Here is a 7,896-nt window from a genome sequence, read left to right on the forward strand (position 1 = left end):
TCCAGATTTCCCCCCTCAGAATTCGGGAGATCAGTTAGAGATGAAAATGAACAAGTGGAGAAGCCATCACACCAGTGTTGTCACCATGCATGATTTCCACTGCATTGCAGCATTTGGGTGCTCACTGGGTCATCCTGTCCCTGGGGCACTGAGGCCCTTGGAAGTTGGTTACCTGGAGGTGAGGTGGAGGGCAGCCCCAGTGCTTAGGCTGGCCAGAGATCCCTGCCCAACAGCACATCTGGGAGGCCCCTGATCCCAAGAGACAGGCCCACTGCCGCCCCCTGGTGGCAAGTGGGCAGATGTCAAGGCACTGGCTGTGGGTGGTCAGAGGGCAGGTACTTCCATTTTTCCTGTTGAGATCCATTGTCCTTGATTAATGAGTTTACCTCTCTCACCCCTTGTGTCCTGGCCCACCTAAGGCCCACAGAGCCTGGGGAACAATGGCCAACAGGGCAGAGTGGGTGTGTTTGTCCAAGATGCCTGTGGCAAGTTCTGGGCTCTGTACCTCCACTGCCCATCCAGCTCCTTCCTGTTCAGAGCGGGTGATAAGGTGGGAGAGCCAGAAGGTGACTCTGCAGGGCCTGGTCCTGACGACCTCCCTTGGGGCCAGCTGCCCCTGCCTCCACCCTCATACAGACTTACACGGAGGAGCTGCACCTGCCAGGGTGGTGCCTGTTGAAACAGTGCCACATGAGCTTGTCCCTGGGCCACTACCCTCAGCCCCCAATGGTCCTCCCAGCACCCAATAACCAAAAGATGAGTGCTGGGCCCAGCAGAGGGAGGGAGTAGGTCTCATTCAAAGCCAGCTTTGAGGAAGATGGGGAACTTTTTCTTTCTCAGATCTCCATCTTGAGGGGATGTAGAGGTAGAGGAGCACAGTGGGACAGAAGGCAGGAAACATACATATGTGGATTATCTATGTTGTGAACCTGTCACAGTCCTGACACCCCTCAGGGCCAAGGGGGCTTCAGCTTTGTTCTCACTGTGAGGAAGCTGGGAAGTTAAAACGATTTGCAGCTTTTAATTTCAAAGTGGGTCTTTTTCCATGGGTTGCACCCACAGGGCCTGCCTGGACGGTCCTTTCTAGGTGGTCTCCAGCCTCCATGGGTTGCCGCAGTCTGGCTGGGCACAATTCAGGAGACACTTGTCAAAAGAAATGAACTTTATTTTTAGAAGCACACACGCCAAACAAAACCGCTCCTCAGGAAAAACCCTCAGAGCCCAACTGCCACCACCGGCTTCCCACAAGCCTCTCTCACAACCACAAGCCTCTCCACCTCCCACAATCCTCCTGCTCTTGATGCCGATTGGCTGGGTCGCGTGGGCGGAGCCAAAAAAGTCCCCCAATGAGCAGCTCCGTGGTCTGAAAGGGCAGGGAAACAGCCCAGTGAGCATCACCGCAGAGGAGCCAATCAGCTAGATGTTGCTGGGGCCGCTGTGAGCCAATCATCAGCTGGCAGTCTGAAAGTTTGCTGGGGCCCCTTCAGCTGTGGCTCTCAACATCTCCCCCTCTCTGTTTAAACAACAAGCATGTGGCTTAGGGACTGTGCCTGCCTTAGGTTGTCCAATAGTACATATGGTCCTTACCCGTTATCGGATGAGCTGACCTCAAGGCGTCAGCCTCCTGTCTTAGGTTGGTACCATTGTAATTGGATCTTACCCGTCACTGACTACTGGTCTAGTATACAGCCACACCTGTGGAGAGGTCTTTGTACCAGCAGGGGGCGGTGAGGTTCTTTGCCTCACCTCTGTTGGCCCCCAAATTTTAGCTGAACAATCATGACAAGCAGAAGGGAGGAAGATACACCAAGTCAATTGACGGCTCCTTTTGGAAAAATTGTACCACCGATGACATCATCAGCAAAAATACCCCAACACTACCACAAGTCGCTGCACCAACAGATAGTTCACAATGCATACAGGTGAGTTCACAATGCATACAAGTGATACATAGTCCAGGCAAGTTGTGCAAGCAGTTCAGTGATGGCTATTGCAGAAGCTGTAGATTGGTTTTATCTTTGTCTTCACCGGCACTGGGATGAAGATAGGAATTCTGGCAATAATGGCTAAAGAAAAAATTATGTAACATTCCAGAAGGCACTAAAAGAAAACAATTTTCTTAATAATTTACATTGTCTTGAAGAGAATTATTAAATATAATGAATAGGAAAAGTGAAAGTAAACAAACAGATCTGTTAACCTCCTTTTTTGTTCACATATTAAAACAATCCTCAACAGTTGTTTACCCAATTTAAATTAAACCATTTAAATCACGTGAATAAAAAAAATATTTGGATCCATTTTTTCATGAGCGCTCATCATATATGATATATGGACATATGCACATTCAAACATATAACACAAAACACAAGTGTGCACACATAATATAATACATACAACACATAACATAATAGTAAAGGCCTTATAACTTTTTACAGGTGAAATCTCCATTGCAATGTTTATAAACTCTATAGTCAAAAAATAGAATTGATCAGCAAAACATTAACCTAGGTCTGTATGAGCTCAAAAAACAAAATAGAACTTCATGATGTGGGAAAGGGCAATAATAAAATAGATATTGAAAAAAGCATCCTGGTTCTGTCGCAGATGTAAGGATAGCCAAACTGGAGTTTTGGATATCAGCTGTTATGGATTTGAGCCAAATCATCTTCTTTTTGGTCTGTAGAAGTCGCTTTAGTTAATCTCTCTGGAATCCAAATCGGCTGCTGTTCTCCCTGTGGAAACACACAAACAGACCCCCGACTCCAGACAATTACTGGGTCAGGACCTTTCCATTGTCCTGTTAGAATATCCTTCCAAAGTACCTTGGGCTTATGCACATTTTTTGGACACATATGCCTTTCCGCAGCACTAAGTCCTGATGAATCCAAATTTTAAAAGTTTGGAGTAAAAAGCGTTATTTTAAGTTTATCTTTGGGGAATATATACCCCTTCCCAATTCCTTCTTTTTGCTTTAATAAGTACATTTTAATAGTTTGATGAGCTCTTTCAACTATGCCTTGTCCCTGTGGATTGTATGGGATTCCTGTTACATGAGTAATGCCAAATGATGAGCAAAATTGTTTAAAAGAGGTAGAAGTATAACCAGGGGAATTATCTGTTTTTAACTGTTTTGGAACGCCCACAGTGGCAAAATTTTGTAAGCAATGAGCTATAACATCTTTAGTTTTTTCTCCGGCATGAAGGGAGCCCATCAAAAATCCAGAAGAAGTATCAACTGTAACATGCAAATATTTTAATTTTCCAAATTCTGTCAAGTGTGTGACGTCCATCTGCCAAATATGGTTAGGTATCAATCCTCTAGGATTGACTCCAAGATTAACTTGTGGTAAAAAGGTCACACAATTTTGACATTGTTTTATTATTTGTCTAGCTTTTTCCTTAGTTATTTTAAAACGCTTTTGTAAAGTATTAGCATTGACATGGAACCTTTTATGAAAATTTATAGCTTCTTCTAGTGTAGAGAAAATATGTATGTCATGTGTAGTTTTATCTGCTAAATCATTGCCCAAACTAAGGGCTCCAGGCAATCCTGTATGTGCCCTGATATGTCCTATAAAGAATGGATCTTTTCTGTCCCAGATTAGACTTTGTATAGTGGAAAGCAAAGAGAAAACAGTAGAGGAAGGGGAAATCCGACCAGCATCTTCAAGGGATACTATAGCATTAACTACATACTGACTATCGGAAAATAAATTAAATACAGAATCTTTAAACATCACAAAAGCTTGTAATACTGCATTAAGCTCTACCTTTTGAGCTGATTGTTTGGGTACTAAAAATGTAAAAGTTTGATCAGGTGTAACTGTTGCTGCTGTACCATTATTTGATCCATCAGTGAATATATTTGGAGCATTCATGATAGGTGTTTTTCTTGTCATTTTTGGAAAAATTACAGGATGCGATGACCAAAAAGACAATAAAGGATTAGATGGTAAGTGGTTATCAAATGAAACATTAGATTTGCACATGATTATTGCCCAAGTATTTAACTCATTAGCTAACTCATCAATTTGATTCATAGTATATGGAGTAATAATTTTATTGGGAGAAATTCCAAACACTCCCTTTGCTGCTTTTATTCCTTTGAGTATTAATTGTCCTACAGCCTCAGGATACCTAGTAAGAATAGTGTTAGGAGAATAAGATAAATGTATCCATAATAATGGACCTTCTTGCCAAAATACTCCTGTAGGAATATTTTTTGTTGGTAGTACAATAAATAATAAAGGCAAACTTATATCAATTCTATCCAAATGCATATTTTCCATATATGTTTCAATGATTTTTAATGCCTTTCTTGCTTCAGGCGTTAACATTCGGGGTGAATTTGGATCTGATGGATCTTTTAGGATATCAAATAAAGGTCCCAACTCTCCTGTTGGTATACCTAGATAAGGCCTTATCCAATTTATGTCTCCTAATAACTTTTGAAAGTCGTTAAGTGATTTGAGTTTATCTACTCGTATTTGAATTTTTGGTGGACAGACCATGGTTGAGGATAATAGAACTCCTAAATAATTAATTGGAAAATTTAATTGTACTTTATCTATTGCTATCTCTAGATTATAATTTTTTAATAAGTTTGTAAGTGTGGCATAACACTCTAGCAATGTGTTTTTATCTTTGTGTGCTAATAATACATCATCCATATAGTGAAATATTTGTAGTTCAGGATTTTGATTTCTAAGTGGCTGGATTACTTTGTTAACATAAATTTGACACATAGTTGGGCTGTTAGCCATCCCTTGAGGGAGTACTTTCCATTCATATCTCTGATCAGGACCTTCATGATTCAGTGCAGGGATAGTAAATGCAAGACGTGGACTATCCTCAGGATGAATTGGAATTGAAAAAAAAAACAATCTTTAATATCTATAACTAAAACATACCAAGTTTTTGGCAAAGCAGACAATTGAGGAATCCCCAATTGAGCAGGTCCCATAATAACCATCTCATTATTAATGTCTCTTAAATCTTGCAACAATCTCCATTTACCAGATTTCTTTTTGATGACAAAATGGGAGTATTATGGGGAGATACAGAAGGTTGTATGTGTCCTTCTGCTAATTGTTGTTTGACCAGGTCATGGGCTGCTTGTATCTTTTCTTTAGTCAGGGGCCACTGAGGAACCCATACTGGTCTTTCTGATTTCCAAGTAATTTTTATTGTCTCAGTGGCCCTTTCTGAAAATCCAACCCATGTCTGTCTGTTCCTTGATCTATTTGTATTGGTGCTGCTATACCTTGTTCTTGTTTTTCTAATCTTTTTCCTTTCCTAAAACCTTGTCTAGTCGTAATAGTGGGTGCATTTTGGTTGATGTTATTTGTTAATGTCAAACCTAATTGATCTAGGACATCTCGTCCTCATAAATTTACGGGAAGATGATCCAATACATATGGCTGTATAGTTCCTTCACATCCTTCAGGATCCTTCCAATCTAATACCATTGCACTTCTATGGGGATTAGTCACCACTCCTAGGCCTCGAAGCGTTTGAGTGGCTTGTTGTAATGGCCAATGTTTTGGCCATTCTTGACGAGAGATGATGCTAAGGTCTGCACCTGTATCCAGTAGCCCATTAAATTCATGTCCTTGAATATTTAGTTTTAGCATGGGGCGAGAATCTAAATTTAAAGAAAGCATAGCCCAATCTACACCTGTGGAGCCTAATCCCTTGGAACATCTTTCTACAGCACAACTGGAAAATTTATCATGTAGGCTGGGTATTATTAGTAACTGTGCTATTCTATCTCCTGGTGAAATTACTGATATACCCTTTGGAGAACTGGCTATAATTTTTATTTCACCTTCATAATCGGGATCAATTACCCCAGGACTTATGATAAGTCCTTTTAGAGTAGAAGAGCTGCCTCCCAATAATAAGCCTACTGTTCCTTTGGGAAGAGGTCCTTTTACCCCTGTGGGAATGATTTGAACTCCCATCTCTGGAGTTAGTACTGATCTGGTGGAGGTGCAGATGTCCAACCCTGCGCTCCCTCTGGTTTGTCTGATGAGGGATCTGATGGACAATGTGTCCTGGGCACTACCCTGATGGGGTTGCTGGGTTCCTCCAGTGCTCCGTATATTTGTGGTTTTGGGCCCCGGAGCATTGGGCCCCCCTGTCCATTTTTTGGCAATGGAGCCCGATGCCTTTCTGCATGATATTGTGGATAAACACCTGGTCCTTGTTCATTTTTTGATAATGGAGTACCCTCTATGGTGGTTTGAGAACGGCATTCATTAGCCCAATGTCTCCCTCTACGGCATCGTGGGCAAATACCCGGTATTCTACTCCTTTGATACCTAGTTTTGTTAAACCCTCCTCCTATGGGGCAATTCCTTTTAAAATGTCCTGTTTGTTCACAATTGTAGCATGTTCTTGGCCTGGCATCTAAAGCCTGTTTTACTGCAGCTGCCACAATTTGCCCTTGTTCATTAATGTCTCTGGCATCTAAAGCCTGTTTTACTGCAGCTGCCACGACTTGCTCTTGTTCATTAATGTCTCTACATAATTTAATATATGTGTTTAAATCTTCATGTTTCCATGGTCTAATGATATCTCTGCACCAACGATTCGCTTGGTCATAAGCCAGGTGTTTTAGTAATGGCATTGCTTGTTCTGTATTCCCAAAAACTGTGGCAGCTGTTTGAATAAGCCTATCTACAAATTCAGCATAAGATTCATTAGCTCCTTGTATTACCTTAGATAATTGACCTTGTAAACTTCCATGTCCTTGTAAAGTCTTCCATGCCCTAACCTCCTCTACAGCAATTTGTGCGTATATGCCAGGATCATATGTAATTTGTTGCTGCTTATCCTCATAAGGTCCCTTTCCTAACAACATATCTAGATTTCTCTGAGGATAACCAGCTGCTGCATTTTGCCTAGCCGTCTCCTTGCAAAATTCCTCATTGGCAACCTTCCATAACAGATATTGACCTCCATTTAGCACAGCTTTACACATATTAGCCCAATCTGCTGGCGTCATGTTCAAGTTGTTAATGGATTCGACCAAGCTTACAGTGAAGGGTGCTTGAGGACCATGGGTTGTTACAGCCTCTTTTAGCTGCTTCACTATTTTGAAATTTAAAGCATGGTGAATTCGCTGCCCTCCTACCTCAAATACAGGACATGTTAATACTTGAGATCCTGTCTCAGGATCCGAACTATCAACTGCGGGGGTTGAGGGCCTCCCAGCATATGGAGGTGGCCTTGTTAGTTGGACATTTACATCCTCTGGTGATAAAAAGGTGTTAGTAGCAGTCTCCTGTAGAGGTGGTGCTGTTGGTTGGACACTTACGCCCTCTGGTGATAGAAAGTTGTTAGTAGCAGTCTCCTTTTGTAACTTTCCCCCTGATGGCTTTTTCTGCTCTAAGCTTTCTTCATCTATCTTTGTCTGAACTGAAGGCTTTGGACTAAGCAAACCAGATACGAATGTCCACAATGGCAATGTGCCAACTGGCAGAGTCCCTGGGCTGTTCTTTTCTATTCTTTTTAAATCTTCACCATGATGGTTCCATTGTGATATATTTAACAACTCCTCCTTAAAAAGCCATGGGCTACATTTTTGTATTGTATCAACGTATGCCCTGACTATTCTTGATTTTACTGAGATGCCTCCTTCCTCTAACAATTTACTTAACACTCTTTCAGTTTGTTTTTTACTAATTTCTGATCCCGTATTTCTACTATAATACAACCCAACAAGATGACGCCAAACAAAACTGAGACAGAATGAAATAAAAAGGGAACAACAAAAAGTCATTATAGCCTTTCTATCCTCCTGACATGTGCATCTGTCCTTTCTCCCTATCTGTTCCTCAGATGTAAATAGTTTTTCCTCAGATGTGAGTGGTTTTTCTTCCGTCTCAC

Source organism: Marmota monax, unplaced genomic scaffold (assembly GCF_021218885.2).
Source record: "Marmota monax isolate L192 unplaced genomic scaffold, Marmota_monax_Labrador192_F-V1.1 WCK01_AAM20220418_F8-fsc00035, whole genome shotgun sequence".
Classification (NCBI taxonomy): domain Eukaryota; kingdom Metazoa; phylum Chordata; class Mammalia; order Rodentia; family Sciuridae; genus Marmota; species Marmota monax.